Source organism: Schistocerca serialis, chromosome 3 (assembly GCF_023864345.2).
Source record: "Schistocerca serialis cubense isolate TAMUIC-IGC-003099 chromosome 3, iqSchSeri2.2, whole genome shotgun sequence".
Lineage (NCBI taxonomy): Eukaryota > Metazoa > Arthropoda > Insecta > Orthoptera > Acrididae > Schistocerca > Schistocerca serialis.
Window position 1 is genome coordinate 647,904,473 of NC_064640.1, and position 17,213 is coordinate 647,921,685.

Sequence of the window (17,213 nt, forward strand, 5' to 3'; positions counted from 1 at the left end):
ATAACACAATTTTTGTGGCACAATCTGACAAAGAGGACAATTTTTAAAGTGAGTACTATATAGGCGTGTGTAACTTACATAATTGTAGTCGATTATTTTCGATATGGTTACCGCTATGTAACATGGTAAAATTGTAACATTACCTCTTGGGCCATTTTAATTGTTTCACCTTCCAAGGTTCATACTTCACTACATTTTATATAACTAGTTTTTCTATTTTGCCAACATTCTTAACACGGTGGGAGAGCTATCGAATGATAACCGTGCTTGTTAGTTCTAATGCGTGTCTTGTGCTTTTTTGAGAAAGATTCGGTGCGTTTTCATTTTCCGAGTTGGCTATACTGCTGCTAGCAGTCTGCCAGCGGTACGTCTTTGTGTTTGCAAACAATTGTTTGCCTACATCTCGTGTTATGGTTTCGAAAGTAAATTCTATGCAATATTCAGGTGAACGGTGTGTGTGTGTTTGTGTGTTTTGTGTTTGGAGTGATATCAACGAACTACGATGCATCGGGAGCCTCTAATGCTTTATAGAAAGTTATCCATGAAACAGTAGTACACATGACATCTCTAACAGAGGATACATATTCAGAGGTGGTAAGTTTCGTTTGTCTTCATTTATATTCAAACTAATTTTTTTGTTGAACAGTTCATCTCTTTGCACAACTAGTTCAGTGTTTACAGTACCGCATATCCACCACATTATTTTTTTTCTAGTTGTGTTTACTGAAAGTTTATCATCTTCCACCCAGAGCAACGTATGTTTCAGCATGTTGACAACTAGTGAAGTGATTAGTTAAGTTGTGCACTTGGATCATTAGTGAAAAGGTTACAGCATAAAACCCAAAAATACAAAATAAATTCACTTGACTGGGTCATTCCATGTCATTTCAACCAGGGGCTCCAGCTCATAGTCTCAGATTTGACTGAAATTCAGTACACTTGTGTGCAAAGTATTAGTTTCCCCTACCAATTAGTTCCAGAATTATGACTTGTGAAAGAAGGTGGCGTGACCCGGAAATTGCAACCCGCACCTGGCAATCTATCTTCAGACCCAACTTCAGGTCTTAATAACTTTGGAACTATTTCACACAGTCCAGTGAAATTTTTACAACCCAGTAACTTCCATTTAGAGAACTCACTCCACGAATCAAAACACGAACGACATATTTCTGAGGGAAAATAAAAAATTCCAAAATGTGATTAATAAAATGTAATACATTGAAAGGTACACATTGTACGTGCCCTCTATGCCAAATATAATTCACTCAGAAAGGATATAATTTTTTTTTGGTACGCTTAATGTGGCCTAAACACACACAGAACTCATCATGCCCGTATCAGTCACAAAAACTGACTTACATGCAAACGAAAATACAAAAATTTTAAAAATTACCTGAAAAACATGGATTTTCGAACTGTGGTAGCACAAAAGGGACACGTGGTATCCAAGCCAAATTTCAAACACTGCATAAGTAGACCATAATGATATATATCTCAAAATTTCAGCATGTTATTGCAAGACATTTGTGTACAATGTAAGTTGACAGATGTATTTGGTGATGTGGCCATTGTTCCACAACACAATTTTGTAAAAACATATCGTAAACTGTTCTACCTCTTCTTATCCTCTCCCACAACTATTTAATCACTAAGCAACAACATATAGACAGATTAACACAACCTATCATTAATGTTTACTGCACCTTAACTGCTAAAAACCAGTCGATTGTGCTTCAAACAGAAGTTCTCCCACTCTGTACATTGAGTGGCAAATTGTACTGTCTTCCTGACACTGTGGTAGGAACTGGAACTGTCATAAGAATATGTTCAAAAGGAATCCAACACCTGTCTGCCAAACGTGGCCAATGAAATGATTTTGCTGGTCCTGCTGGTGCCATGAAGTTCACAAATACATCACCTTCTGCTTCACAGCACTCTGCAACACACCCTAAGTACCATTTGTCATCATAAACAGCAATAACATAGCAACCTGGTTGTATGTTGCTGCTTTTGCTTCTGAATCCTGAGTCAGACACACTGTGAAGACACATGTTGTGCATGAACCTATAGCTATAACCGGACAGTCTGCTCATCTGCACATTGTCAGAGTCCACTGGAGAGAAGTGATGATGGCTCCTTGTGCCTGCAACGCTTTAAACGTGTTCTAGTCTGCTTTTTAGCAACTCTTCGACTGACTTCACCTCATCTTTCAAAACATAGAATGATTGTTTGCCAGAGATATTTTTCTGTACCCATCTAAATAAATGAAGAGGTGTTAGAATGTGGCCTTCTGTAGGGTACTGCAGACTAGCTCGTAATGCCATGTGCTTAATGGTAGCACCAATACCATCACATACATTTTTACCATGACTTGTTGTGAAAAAATTCCATTCAGCGTAAATCTGAAAATCATGGTAATGCATGCATAAATTTTTGAGATTTTTACAGTTTTTGTAGTGACTAGCTGCCCCATCACTGAAGTATTTCGCAAAATGTATGTGAGGCAGCTTGTTTTTCAGATATGCCATGACAGTGCGAACGTGGTCATGAACTGCAATGGCATCATGAATTAAACAGTCACTAAAAACGCACAGGTTCATGACAGACACATCACCTGATTCACCTCTATAGTAAATTGCAAATGGCTGGAGAGTTGCTTGACTGTTCTCCCAATGATATCCTTGGATGGCGTCTTGAACTATAAATGCATAATTTTCAGAAAAGTCTAGTATTACTATAATTTCATCTTGTTTCAAATTATCCTTACAAAACTGGAGATAAGCTGATTGTGTTGTTGCTGTGAAGCTGTGTGTGGTCAGTTTGTCCATTTTTTGACAACACGTTTCAACAAAATCTTCCACTGTACTTTGCTTTGTTTCAAGACTTGTGTGATCCATGTGTGTCCATTGTTTATAAGAAACAAGTTCGTCGTCATCCATATGGAGTTCACCATACAGTTTGTTTGTTATGCTTTACCAGGACACTTTTCACACCTGTGTATCATGCACTGGTAGGAACTGATGTCACACGCTAGCAGCTTCATTGCACCTTTGTAATCCAGACCAGAATCCTTTATAGCAGCAAACCTTAGCTTAGCATTTTGATGGGTCTCGCATACACAAACATTATGTGTGCCTCTTACACTTACACGCACAACCCATTTTGGCTGAAGATTGAAGAAAGATGATAAACCTACTTTGGTATTGGGATACTTTTCCTTGAATTCCACGTATAGTTCTGATATGTTGCATAGCAACAGTCTTTTTTTCTAGGCATTATTCGGCTCTAGTCATTATTTTCATAAAACTCCGACACTAGCACCTTTATTTCTCAACTCAACTGCTTACCCTGAGCCTGCTGAAGTTGTGGAAGCACTCCTTGGGTTGCTTTTATTTTCCTAGCTTGCTTTACCGTGGATGTAGAAACACTGAATTCCTTTGCAGTGTAGTCAGTAGACTAGCTGGAAGGTGCAAGGGTAAGAATTGCTATTTTTTTCTGGTGTGGGGATATGGCACATTTTTCTGTCAAATCATGCATGATTTTGTCCAAATCAGAGCATTTATGGCATGATTTCTGTTCCTTTGGGGCAGATAGTTCTTCCTCTTCCACCATTAGTGTGTCAGCTATTTTGTGTTCTAATTCAATTTGAGCTGCTTATAGTTTTCTTCTACCATAGCTGAGCCTGTCTCTTTTCCCAACTTTGTGTGTCTTCATGGGAGACAAACCAAGAGCAGTCACTAAAGTATTTAATTGCTCATCCACTGTGGTTGTAGGTGGCTGATACTCTTCGTCACTGTCGTGTAAATTATCAGAATATTCTTCATTTTTTAGCAGTGTAACACACCTGGAACATAACTTTTGTCCTGGATTCATGTTAAGTCCCATGCACTGATTCACTTTCAATACTGATTTTATATCAATTTCTCGGAGGCTACACTTCACTGTCTTCTTATGTATCCGAAATGGATCAAAATAACTTCTTTGTAGGAAAGAATACTTATCCAGAAACACTTTCATACGATGATAACAGACACAAAAGTTTCCTGGAACTGTACTTCTTGTGCCCACAGGGTGTGTCCCGGATCTCCATAGCAACAAATCTTGGTCCGATTCATCCAGATCATACAGTACAAAGCGAATGCTAGATCTTGTTCCATATGTAGTTTTATGACATTCAGATGCTTGTGCTCTACCAATACTGCAACTTGTTTGAACAAAAGCACCACTAGTACACTCTTCTGCCTCCATACTGACTTTCCACAACAGTACTGACCAGTCTGAACTAGAATCTTAATAATATGAGTAACCTGTAATTGTTGCTTGTTTCCTTTGTTGTTCCTGCATAACAATGACTCATTCTGTCCCTGAAAACTACTATCGTTTAACTTTGTTGCCTAATGGTTCCAAACAATTGCTGCAGTTTTATATGAAACAAGCTGTCTGCATCATCACTATTACTTGCTAAATCGTGTTAAAAGAAACGCAATCAAATACATCTCTGTCAGCTTTTATTGTACACAAATGTCTTGCAATAACAAGTTGAAATTTTGCCACATATTATATTATGGTCTATTTATGCAGTGTTTGAAATTTGGCTTGGGTATTACTTGTCCCTTTTGTGCTACCACACTTAGAAAATCCATGTTTTTCAGGTAATTTTTAAAAATTTTTCTATTTTCATGTGCATGTAACTCAGTTTTTGTGACTAATATGGGCAAGATGAGTTCTGTGTGTGTTTTGGCCACACTAAGCTTACCACAAAAAAATTTATACCCTTTTTGAGTGAATTATATTTGGCATAGAGGGCACCTACAATATGTACCTTTTAACGTATTACATTTTTTAATCACATTTTGGAATTTTTTATTTTCCCTCAGAAATATGTTGTTGGTGTTTTGATTCATAGAGTGTGTTCTCTAAGTGGATGTTACTGGGTTGTAAAAATTTCACTGGACTGTGCGGAATAGTTCCAAAGTTATTAAGATCTGAAGTTGGGTCTGAAGATAGATTGCCAGGTGCGGGTTGCAATTTCCGGGTCACACCACCTTCTTTCACAGCCATAATTCTGGAACTAATTGGCAGGGTAACTTAAATTTTTGTACATGAGTCTTTCACACTTGGTAGCATTGGTGTGCTAATTTTCAGCCAAATCTGAGATTATCAGCTGGAACATTTTCTCAAATTGGTTGAATTGACATGGAATGACCCGACTGTGCATCTACATCTCCATCCATACTCCGCAAGCCACCTGACAGTGTGTAGCGGAGGGTACCTTGAGTACCTCTTTCGGTTCTCCCTTCTATTCCAGTCTCGTATTGCTCGTGGAAAGAAGGATTGTCGGTATGCTTCTGTGTGGGCTCTAATCTCTCTGATTTTATCCTCATGGTCTCTTCGTGAGATATACGTAGGAGGGAGCAATATACTGCTTGACTCTTCGGTGAAGGTATGTTCACGAAACTTTAACAAAAGCCCGTACCGAGATACTGAGCGTCTCTCCTGCAGAGTCTTCCACTGTAGTTTATCTATCATCTCCGTAACGCTTTCGCGATTACTAAATGATCCTGTAACGAAGCGTGCTGCTCTCCATTGGATCTTCTCTATCTCTTCTATCAACCCTATCTGGTATGGATCCCACACTGCTGAGCAGTATTCAACCAGTGGGCGAACAAGCGTACTGTAACCTACTTCCTTTGTTTTCGGATTGCATTTCCTTAGGATTCTTCCAATGAATCTCAGTCTGGCATCTGCTTTATCTACGATCAACTTTATATGATCATTCCATTTTAAATCACTCCTAATGCGTACTCCCAGATAATTTATGGAATTAACTGCTTCCAGTTGCTGACCTGCTATTTTGTAGCTAAATGATAAGGGATCTATCTTTCTATGTATTCGCAGCACATTACACTTGTCAACATTGAGATTCAATTGCCATTCCCTGCACCATGCATCAATTCGCTGCAGATCCTCCTGCATTTCAGTACAATTTTCCATTGTTACGACCTCTCAATACACCACAGCATCATCTGCAAAAAGCCTCAGTGAACTTCCGATGTCATCCACAAGGTCATTTATGTATATTGTGAATAGTAATGGTCCTATGGCACTGCCCTGCAGCACACCTGAAATCACTCTTACTTCGGAAGACTTCTCTCCATTGAGAATGACATGCTGCATTCTGTTATTTAGGAACTCTTCAATCCAATCACACAATTGGTCTGATAGTCCATATGCTCTTACTTATGCAGCAAAAATTATGTCCATGATATCCACCAAAACGATTCATTTGCTGCTATATCCCACGAGGTTATGCTGTATGAAAGAATTGAGTGAAAGTGTACTAAGCAGCCTCGCCTGTGGTTCAACATAGAGAAACACAGGTCTAAGTGAAAAGTATGCAGAACTGAGTTACTGGTTAACATATCATATGGCATACTGGTACCACCCTGTTTATTATCCATCTGTATGACCAAGAGCTTCAGTGTGTACCTAGCCAGTTTCTTCCCATAGGGCACCACAGCCATGTACCTATTTGTTGAAAGCCATTTAAAAGGTTTCGATCATCTGTTATTGACTTTATTAAGTGAATACTGGTCAACAAGAACCGAGATGGAAATCTTTAAAGTGTCTTTTAATTGCGTATACCTGTTGTTCTCTATTTATAGTACTTGTACTTAACTTTTGTTTGTTTGTAATTGCATAGTATGATTGTAATATTGAAGGTTAAGCAGTCAGCTGTGAACCAGTTGTATGTCTGTTCCATTAATCTTCTGGCAGTATCCGGTATGAATGTGTTTCAACCCTTTATAATAGATGTTACAGCTTTTGAAGAATTGTCTAATGCCTTAAGTATAGTAGGCCTATTTATGGAGACCAAGAATAAAGGTTGGCCAAGATTCAAACACATCGTCTTTAAGGCAGGCCTACCTCCACCCTGAATTTTTTTCTTTTTTTAAAAAAGATAGGCTAGGACTCCATCCACACAAGGGACACCTTTGATCTTATACCATTTTAATTTACCTAGCAGCATTTTATGACCTATGCAAAGAAAGACCACAGAAAATGTCAACAGTGAAATTAATGTTGTTTAATTCTACTAGAATTGAGTTTCTGAGATCATATATTGGCTTCTCTGTAGATATATCTTAGTGGAATCCAAACTGGGCGTTTGTTAAAAGGTTATTTTCTATGTTCAGTACACCTATCCAGCACACCCTACTTCCATCCAGTCGCAGGCTCACCATATTCCATCACAGTCACCTGTAAGGCAGTCATGTCGTGTTATGTACCAGCTCAGCAAAAAAAAATAATTACAAAGTTAAACATTTCATTGAGACTTGTGTTTCTACACTAGTAGCACAGCTGTGCATTGTCAAGCCCCTGGTAGCACTTTTGGTGCACTGCAGTGGCCAACTGTTAGTCAAGTACCCGGCTGTGATGTCTGCATCCAGCATTCTGATGACCAGAAACCTACTCAGCAACATGTGCCACAGGCACAGTATGGCTGCTCGTGGAATGTCCCAAGGCAGGAGAGCTATGGCTGTACTGCCCCAGACACAAGGACACAATGAGCTGCCCACCCAGGGGAAGAGTCTGGTTGCTGCTGAAGTGAGCCTGGAGGTGGGCCACTAATAAGAAGGCACCAATTCCATAGAGCAAGATGTGACACTAGAAGATGGTATGGCACTGGTGGAGGCCAAAACTCATGGTGGCTGTTTGCTGATCCATAGCAATTCCTCATTGTAGTTGGTACTGTTGGACTGTGAATACCTGTACTAGACCTGACAGTTATATATGCTGGTTAAAAGCACATTTGCTGTGCCAACATACTGTTTCTAGCTATGCAAGTAATAACTATGCCGTGGCTCAACAGTGTAGAAACTGCTTCACCTGTCCTGAAAGAGACCTGTCATTTTACTGACTCTACAGGGATTCAGTGCTTGGTGTGACAGCCCTCACAATGCATAAACACCCCTGTTGCTGAACCAGCATGCTGGCAGCTTGGTGCCTGCCATCTGCTTATGTCTTCTTCAATTACTGTGACTGAGCTGCTGTTGCCCGCAGTTTGCCCAAAAAATAATGATAGTGTTAGAGCGCCTCCAACCTTTGGGAGACCCAGATCCAGTTCTCTACCCTGGAGTGGTCTGCGACAGAACTCAGCGTACGCAGACAACATTGTAAAATATTAACAATTTTCTTCCTAAGTATTGGGCAGATTGAGCCACCAGCTTCAGAGGCTTTAAACTTATTGTGTGTTCGTTTCCAGTGGAGTTAAAATGGTTGATGATTCTTGAACTTAAAAAACCTCTAGTGCATTGGGTGGACCATGTTTGACACCAACTCTGGCTAATTGTTCATCTATGCTCAATTGTTCCAAAAATCACCATTTTCACTAACTGGTCAAACCTCCTGTTCTCACCAATTAACAGCCACTTAGCTTCTCGTAAAATCTTATTATACAATATGCAACTGCCCTGCCTCTTGCTTGTCATACTACCGTGGCAGCTCTCCGTGTGTAATTTAACATGTCACAATTATCGATCTTGGGCTCTATAGCGTTTTACAACATCGTACATACTAGGAAACATATTTCTCACTACTACTCACATCTCAGTGTTCGCACATACGATTATTTTCAACTCTCTGCTATCACTCTATGTACCATTGGTGATCCAGTTTTCTGGTATCTGTACCACTGGGAGTGGGCAGTCACATGGATGGGCGGCTGTCCGGCTGAGATAGATGAAAGGTGCGCAGAACAGTTACAATTACTATGGTGCCAGATACTGTGAAACTCAAGGCCACAACCGTATGACATTTTTCATGGCCCTACTGCACATTCTGTAGCATCCGTTCTCCAGAAATACTCCCCTCTTGGATTGCTATGAGGTGTTTCAGGGAGAAAGTTTGTCCAGGTTTTAATGTATTATTAAGAGAGGGGTACTGGGAACTCCCCTAGCAGTATAACTTCTGTGTTTTGTTTAACCTGCTAACCCCTGTAACAGTGGCTGGCAGGTGGAATGTCAGTCCTGTTATGTTGCATACTGTCACATTAACTAATAACCCACTGCCATGCAGTTGCAGTCTCTTCGCACCTACGAGTCTACGCTGCTCATAGTAGTTCGCTACTACCACTACAGTGTGTATGCAGAGTAGATTTACTGCAACCCTGCTTGCTGGAAGTAGGTTTGAGGCTCCAGGGTGTCATGCAGACAGCGCTCACTGTCTGTTTTGCCTAAAAACAACTGAACCTTGCATGTATCTATGCCAGTCTGGTTTACTCAGATCGAGCATATTGTAATCCTTTCCCTCTGGCAGTGCTAGAGTTCCTCTGCTTTCATTATCGCCTGTGTATCTCCAACCTCTAATATTAGCATAATTTTTCCTTTTCTTGCCTGTGTGAATTTTTCTAAGGTTCCCCACCTTAATGGGTTAAGGGCAAATGAGGAAACACCAAAAATGTATGCAACCATTAGCAATCGGGAATTGAACAAGCATATATAGTCACACTGGGTCCATTCTAACTTCTGCTATTGCTCTATAGTCGTAAATTATGCTTTTCCAGCTCTGCAATGAGTCCAAATTCTGGTAGTAGTGCCTCCTGTACCATCTGTAAGCCAATCAGCTACTACTACAGTGCTAACAGTGCTGGACTTAGCTGTCCGTGCACTTGTCACATAACTAAACATACTCATTGTGATATAAGCCTACAGTAGCTGCACAGTTTCACTGGATCACCACCCAAAAAATGCTTGTGTATGATCCATCCTTAAAATGAATGTTCTGAAGCTTCTTTTTAAGTTCAAAATTGGAGGTTTACCAATCTTTAACCATGTCTTTAGGGCTCTACTGGTGATGACTAGGTCTTTTGCATCTCTAACAATGTGTACACTCAGGTAGTTAGTATGGACTTATTGTGGAGCTTAATAGTTCATATTTCTTCAAAAAGCAAAATAGCACACAGCACAGATGAAGGGAATATATGTTGCTTCACATGCAGTTAACTAAGAAAATTCTCAGAACTGTTTTTACTGTCACAAATATTATCAAATGAACCAAAACCCACATTTTGATGTCTATTGCTCATAACTACACTACTGGCTATTAAAATTGCTACACCACCAAGATTACGTGCTACAGTTGTGAAATTTAACCGACAGGAAGAAGATGCTGTGATATGCAAATGATTAGCTTTTCAGTGCATTCACACAAGGTTGGCGCCGGTGGCGACACCTACAACGTGCTGACATGAGGAAAGTTTCCAATAGATTTCTCATACACAAACAGCAGTTGACCGGCGTTGCCTGGTGAAACATTGTTGTGATGCCTCGTGTAAAGAGGAGAAATGCATACCATCACGTTTCCGACTTTGGTAAAGGTCGGATTGTAGCCTATCGTGATTGCGGTTTATCGTATCGCAATATTGCTGCTCGCGTTGTTCGAGATCCAATGACTGTTAGCAGAATATGGAATCGGTGGGTTCAGGAGGGTAATACGGAACGCTGTGCTGGATCCCGATGGCCTCGTATCACTAGCAGTCAAGATGACAGGCATCTTATCCACATGGCTGTAACGCAGCCACGTCTCGATCCCTGAGTCAACAGATGGGGACGTTTACAAGACAACAACCATCTGCATGAACAGTTCGACAACATTTGCAGCAGCATAGACTATCAGCTCGGAGACCATGGCTGCGGTTACCCTTGACATTGCATCACAGACAGGAGCGGTTGCGATGGTGTACTCAACGACGAACCTGGGTGCATGAATGGCAAAACATCATTTTTTCGGATGAACCCAGGTTCTGTTTACAGCATCATGAGGGTCACATCCGTGTTTGGCGACATCACGGTGAACGCACATCGGAAGCATGTATTTGTCATTGCCATACTGGCGTATCACCCAGTCATTGGTATGGGGTGCCATTGGTTACACATCTCGGTCACCTCTTGTTCAGATTGACGGCACTTTGAACGATGGATGTTACATTTCAGATGTGTTACAACCCCTGGCTCCACCCTTCATTCGATCCCTGCGAAACCCCACATTTCAGCAGGATAATGCTCAATCGAATGTTGCAGTTCCTGTACGGGCCTTTCTGGATACAGAAAATGTTCAACTGGTGCCCTGGTCAGCACATTCTCCAGATCTCTACTACCCAATTGAAACCGTCTCGTCAATGGTGGCCGAGCAACTGGCTCGTCACAATACGCCAGTCACTACTCTTGATGAACTGTGGTGTCATGTTGAAGCTGCATGGGCAACTGTACCTGTATATGCCATCCAAGCTCTGTTTGACTCAATACTCAGGCGTATTAAGGCCGTTATTACGGCCAGAGGTGGTTGTTCTGGGTACTGATTTCTCAGGATCTATGCACCCAAATTGCGTGAAAATGTAATCACATGTCAGTTCTAGTATAATATATGTGTCCAGTCAATACCCGTTTATCATCTGTATTTCTTCTTGGTGTAGCAATTTTAATGGCCAGTAGTGTATAATACCGGGTGATCAAAAAGTCACTATAAATTTGAAAACTGAATAAACCACGGAATAATGTAGATGGAGAGGTACAAATTGACACACATGCTTGGAATGACATGGGGTTTTATTACAACCAAAAAAATACAAACGTTCAAAAAATGTCCGACAGATGGCACTTCATCTGATCAGAATAACAATAATTAGCATAACAAAGTAAGACAAAGCAAAGATGATGTTCTTTACAGGAAATGCTCAGTATGTCCACCATCATTCCTTAACAATAGCTGTAGTCGAGGAATAATGTTGTGAACAGCACTGTAAAGCATGTCCGGAGCAATGGTGAGGCATTGGCGTCGAATGTTGTCTTTCAGCATCCCTAGAGATGTCGGTCAATCATGATACACTTGCGACTTCAGGTAACCCCAAAGCCAATAAACACACGGACTGAGGTCTGAGGACCTGGGAGGCCAAGCATGACGAAAGTGGCGGCTGAGCACACGATCATCACCAAACAAAGTGCACAAGAGATCTTTCACGCGTCTAGCAATACTTCGTGTTGTTGTTTTTTTTGTTCTAATAAAACCCCATGTCATTCCAAGCATGTGTGTCAATTTTTACCTCTCCATCTACATTATTCCGTGGTTTATTAAGTTTTCAAATTTATGCTGACTTTTTGATCACCCGGTATATCATAACTATAATATGTGTTATCACAGCTGGATTAAATAAACAGAGAGGCAGTAGAAATGTTTCCTGGGGCTGACTAGACTGACAGACTAGCTAACCTGAAGCTGTACTAGACAGGGACTAAGAGTAGAATGAATAGAATGTCTGAAGACTAAAAACAGACTGACTGAAATGGCGTGAACTTTGGCATTATAAAGACTCACTCCAGGATATTACTGAACTTAGTTAATTTATAATAGTTTACAAATTCTATAGGTCAGAAAGTTCATTTTTATTGGCTACTGATTTTATCATTATATTTTCTTTGTATAATATTTCTCATGAGCAGCATCTATTACAATATGCAGTACTAATTTTGCCTACACAGTGGAAATCCTGAGTTTATGACCACATGATCCATCTTGCATGTAAAAATTTAGTTATTGAAAATGTAGTAATTTTTAATTAAGGACCCTTTCTCATTGATATGGGTGTGAATACATTCAGAAAAATCAGGCGATTAACATATACTGGAAATTTACAGTGGTTTGGCTAAAATTGGCACTGGAAGTTTGGACCAGCTGAAATCTTTACTTAATAAGATCTCTTAAACTAATTAAGTTTGGGTTAATGCAAATACATTACTGAAAATGGTAGAAATCGCTCTTTAAAGTCTTCTTTCCTTCTGAACATACCTATGAGAACATAAGATTTTCCCTATAGGTAAATACACAGAATTTTGTAATGACAATACCATTTGATTGCCATTATTTCTGACAAAGCTAACTGCAACCAGAACAACAAACTGAATAATCTGAATAATAAAGTTTTGTGGACAGATTTATTTCTATTGATAATTGGCATAATATGTGGTTACTGTAGGAGCTGGATCATTGGAATGTTGAAAAGAAAACTAGTGAAAATTTTATATTGACATCAATAAATGGTGTAGGAGTGCATACAAAGAAGCATGGTGGGCGTAAGCCTGCTTTGGTACACACTGCATGGTGGATGGCTTCTTGCAAACTGGCCCTTACCACTCTCTCGTCCCCAATGCTGTTGGCTAATGATTGTAACAGCTTTGTGACTATTACCGTCCTGTCCAACACATCAGTTCGAATCTGTATAATTCCTAGATCTTGATTCATGATGCCAACAGAGGATTCTATAACTGCCTTGTTACTTTTTGCTATTTCATTCACTCTGTCCATAGTACCATTTATCTCCCAGATGTAATTGTCATCCACAGTCCTGGAAAAAGTTTTCAATATACTTCCACCAACACCTAACAAACACCTCCTTTGCTGCTGCAAGATATGTGATACTGCATCTGTTGCTTGCTGCATTTCTGCCGTAACTGTTCATATGACATATGCAATTAATTGTATTCCCCCTCTAACTTCTCTGAATAAACACTTCCTCTCTGTATCATTTCGTAACCCTGAAAACACATCCTCGAACCTTCTCATCTTGTTTCCCATCTCCCATGCATTAGATGTTAGTCCCAGCATACATTGGTGAATGGCGAGCACCACATCCTCTTGCCTGGTAAAAAGCATTCCACTTTCCAGCCACTGATTCTGCAGCACTCTCACTGCACCATTGGTGAAGAGGTGAAATACTGCCGTGACTAGGATTCTTTCCTTCCATATCTCTGGTGCACAGTAATCTGGTAATAGGGAGCTGCAATTGCTTTCCCTCCTCCCTTTTTAAAGGTCTGGTGTCACCTGGCATAATTCTCTCAGTTATGTTTATAATGAAAGCTTGACATAAAACTCTAATAACTGCAGCTCACAAAAAAGCGTATTCCATAAAATCTTTTTAAAACAAAATGTCACCTACTGATAACCACATAATACCATAGCTTAACTAATGTTACAGTTCAGCCGAACCTGCTACTTACATTACAACATAACATGAAGTTTACAAAATATTCCTCCTTATTTCCTCAACCTGAATCCATGTGGTATTTCATGCAGGGTCATGCACTTACCTTTTTTCTTACTTTCTTTTATGTCCTCCTTAGCAGTGGATGACGGTGCTAATGGCTATGAATCAGAAGCGCCCTGAAATGATTGTAGGTGTCTGGCATGAACTATCATTGTTCTAGTTGGCAAACGAAGCCTGATGTTGACTAGTGTTGGTGATAATGTTTCTACTACTCGGTACAGTCCCTGATGCCTTGTAACAAACTTTTTCATTTTGCCTTTTGGGATATATAGGCTCCATAATGTTACCCATGGCCCTATCCTATACTGCTGATATAGTCTGTGTGGATTTTCCTATTAACCCCTGGCATTCCAGGGCCTTGGTGATCTGCCCTCTTCACACATCTCCATACTTCCCTTAGTGTCTTGGCAAAATTACAAACCAACTTCCTGTCCTTTCTGATTTTTTTGTCAGACCATACAGGGTGGCAAAGGCATCTTCCTCCCATATACCTCATAATGGGATAACCCAGTAATAGTGTGAACCTTCAACTTGTAAGATGCTGTGACAATTGGCACAGAGTGTATCCAAATCATTCTGGTGAGATTTTATGTAGTAACTCAACATACTATCAACAGTGTGATGTGCACACTCTCTTCTATCATTAGTCCACAGGTGCAATGGATTCATGATTTCCAGACCTATAGCAGACAGTTATGTTATATAGTCCGACGTGAAATTTCTCCCTTGGTCTGCGATTACTGCTTCAGGTACACCAAACGTGAGCAACCTGTTGTTGACCATGGCTTGTGCCACCATAGCTATTTGCTAGTTCGGAATGGTGCTCATTTCTTTCTACCATGAGAAGTGGTCATTCTGGAATCTGGTTAAATGGACCTAGGATATCCATTCCAATCCTTTAAAAAGTTTAGTTGCCTCCAGTAACATGTGAAATGGTAATTGTTTATGGTTCATGTCTGCTTGTTGTGCACTTTTTACACAATTTCATACGTACTGGTCTGTGTCTTACTTCCCTGTCTTTCACCTGCACTGTTTTGCTACCTTTCAGTTTTGTTGCCCTACAACCTCCATGCCCAGGTAGTGTGAGATTGCGTGTTTCTTTTAACACTTCTTCCTTGAGTTTTGCTGGTACTACTATGCATGCCTCCCAACCTAGTTGACTTATGTAATAGGCCATCACACATGCTGAACTGCAGTTGTTTCGTGTACTGCTTGCAGTAGGCATCAGCAGCATGCACTGTCTGACTCCCAGCAAGACTATGACCTAATGACTGCACTACATTCCTGCTCAAACCATCCATGTTTTTGTGTTCTTGCCTGGCTTATGTGAAACTTCATAGTCAAATTCTCCCTGTCTCAAAGGCTAACTTGGTGAGGCTGCTAGAAGGATCCTTTAAAAATAATAACCATTTTAGAGCTGTATGATCAGTTACCACCCTGAATTTCTTTCCATACAAATAACACCCAAATTATGTCATTCTGTACATCAAGCTGAGCATTTCTTTTTCTGTCATGGAATAGTTCCTTTCTGCCTTATTCAGTTGTTTGCAAAGCATAAGCCACAGGATGTTCTTCACCATTCACTACATCACAGTGCCTGATGGGAAGCATCACATACAGCACAAACTCCTTCTGATAGTCTGAGAAAATCAAAACTGAGCCCAATGTCAAAGTTTTTCTCACCCTCCTTTGTCCACTAGATTTTCATGCCTTTTTTCAGTTGTTGCTTAAGTGGCTGTGCAACATCTGTGGACTCCTTTACAAATTTGCAATAGTAATTGGCTATCTCCAGAAATGATTGTCGCTCCTTACTTGTCTTAGGAACCAGAGAAGCCCATACTGCTTGTACTTACCTTGCTTATTGAATACATGTCCTAAGTAACAAATTTCCTCTGAAGCAGAATGACAGTTCTGCATGCTTAACGTAAGATGTGCTGTACATAACCTCTTAAAAACCTCTCTTAACCATTTTATATGCTCCCTCGTATTCATCGAGAAGACAGTTTTATCATTGAAGTGCACCATGTGTTTCCGAGGTTTCAACCCCCTTAGTACCCAGTCCAGCAACTGCTGAAATGTTGCTGCTTTGTTCAGTTTTGGAATTCAATGTACATTTTATGGGCATCACCGGAATAAAATAAATACTTGAACTTGAATAGCAGTTTTTCCATCTCCTCCCTTTCCATTCCTTTCAGATGCTCTACTTTCTTATGTAATGCAGATTTAGTGGTAGCCTGAGTGTGAACATGATTCACATTTTACATGTCCCAATCCTTCTCCTCTAGGATGTCGAAATTTGTTACTAACGATTTCTCTGTTATCTTTACCTCATTGGTGCCAAAATTATCCATATTCACCAGTTTCGCACTATCTCTCTCTTTTTCTGCTCACAAAACAATGTGACGTGTGCAATATACACTACATGATAAACAGTATCCAGACACCCCAAAAACATACATTTTTCATATTAGGTGCATTGTGCTGCCATTTACTGCTAGGAACTGCATATCAGCAACCTCAGTAGTCATTAGCCATTGTGAGAGAATAGAATGGGGTGCTCCATGGAACTCACAGACTTCGAACATGGTCAGGTGATTGGGTGTCACTTGTGTCATACGTCTGTACACGAGATTTCCACACTCCTAAACATCCCTTGTCCACTGTTTCTGATGTGATAGTTAAGTGGAAACATGAAGGGACACGTACAGCACAAAAGCGTACAGGCTGACCTTGTCTGTAGACTGACAGAGACCCCCGACAGTTGAAAAGGGTCATAATGTCCAATAGGCAGACATCTATCCAGACCACCACACAGGAATTCCAATACATAGTGTGGCAATCCAATGGCAGGGTGTGGGTATGGCGAATGCCTGGTGAACGTCATCTGCCGGTGTGTGTAGTGCCAACAGTAAAGTGTGGAGGCGGTGGTGTTATGGTGTGGTCGTATTTTTCATGGAGGGGCTAGCATCCCTTGTTGTTTTCCATGGCACTATCACAACACAGGCCTATAATGATGTTTTAAGCACCTTCTTGCTTCCCACTGTTGAAGAACAATTCAAGGACGGCGATTGCATCTTTCAACACGATTGAGCACCTGTTCATAATGCACGGCCTG

At 40.4% G+C, this 17,213-nt stretch overlaps 1 protein-coding gene across 4 annotated transcripts in view; it reads left to right on the plus strand.

Moving 5' to 3' along the window:
• The first annotated feature begins 322 nt into the window (after positions 1 to 322).
• Positions 323 to 17,213, plus strand: part of LOC126470533 (tRNA:m(4)X modification enzyme TRM13 homolog) — a 150,494-nt gene continuing 133,603 nt past the window's right edge. For 2 of the 4 annotated variants that reach the window (XM_050098456.1, XM_050098455.1), the window contains exon 1: positions 323 to 594. The gene's annotated coding sequence lies outside the window, so the exon portion shown is untranslated. The remainder of the gene's footprint in view (positions 595 to 17,213) is intronic. The other 2 variants (XM_050098458.1, XM_050098457.1) reach the window with 1 other exon arrangement.